At 39.1% G+C, this 836-nt stretch overlaps 1 long non-coding RNA gene across 1 annotated transcript; it reads right to left on the bottom strand.

Moving 5' to 3' along the window:
* Window positions 1-42: 42 nt before the first annotated feature.
* Window positions 43-763, bottom strand: LOC107580986 (uncharacterized). The gene is made up of 4 exons (XR_001608748.1): window positions 708-763; window positions 554-607; window positions 357-410; window positions 43-97 (listed from the first exon to the last, which is right to left on the bottom strand). It is a non-coding gene; the product is annotated as an uncharacterized lncRNA (long non-coding RNA).
* Between the last annotated feature and the right edge of the window lie 73 nt (window positions 764-836).

The following is an 836-nucleotide window of genomic DNA, read 5'->3' as shown; positions in this document are numbered from 1 at the left end:
ATATATATTTTTTTTTTAAATAAATGAAATACAGCTCACGTACTGGTGATCCTGGTGGTCCAGTGGGTCCTGGGATCCCGTTGAATCCAGGAGGACCCTGCAGACATAAAACACACAGGCTAGCTCTTATAATATTATACCCACCCTTGCTTTTTGTTCTGCATATATTATGCTCACACAGCCGTTTCAACCTGTGCAATCACTGCAGAAGTTATTTGATTAGATGTATTGAGCTTTAAACAAATGTAGTTATAATTTCATGCATTGATTAGCCTGGAGGATATTGCTCTGTAAGCATTCCTCTGGTTTCTCACTCTGTCCTTGTCTGCTTCAGATGAAGATGTTGTAAGTCTTACCCGATCTCCTTTATCACCATGAGTTCCAGGGAATCCAATTGGTCCTCGCTGACCCTGTATGGAAATTTGTCATTATATATTTCTTTTTCTTTTCATTACTTGTTTTGTTTATAATGCTTTGTCAATATTGTATGTAAAGACAATCATGCCAATAGAACACTTTAAATTGAAGAAAACAAATAAGCAAGTTTTCATACATCATCTCCTGGACGTCCAGGAGGACCTGGCTCACCAGCGGCCCCTCGCTCTCCCTGTTAATAAAGAAGAACATGATTATGATTAAAATCTCAGGCGAGCTTGTGTATTGCTGCTTCTTGGTTTTCATCATTATTAAGATTAGAGAAATCTTACCTTTTCACCTTGGGTACCTGGCACACCGTCCACACCTGGAAGACCTCGATGTCCCTGGCACAGAGATTCAGTTAGTAATACACTCATTGATTAGAGAAGTAGTTGGTGTTTAACCAAAGGAACATTCTT

This window comes from Sinocyclocheilus grahami, unplaced genomic scaffold (genome assembly GCF_001515645.1).
Source record: "Sinocyclocheilus grahami isolate Dianchi unplaced genomic scaffold, SAMN03320097.WGS_v1.1 scaffold59051.1, whole genome shotgun sequence".
Classification (NCBI taxonomy): domain Eukaryota; kingdom Metazoa; phylum Chordata; class Actinopteri; order Cypriniformes; family Cyprinidae; genus Sinocyclocheilus; species Sinocyclocheilus grahami.
Note: the sequence above shows the minus strand (reverse complement) of the source record. Positions and strands in the feature narration are given on the sequence as shown.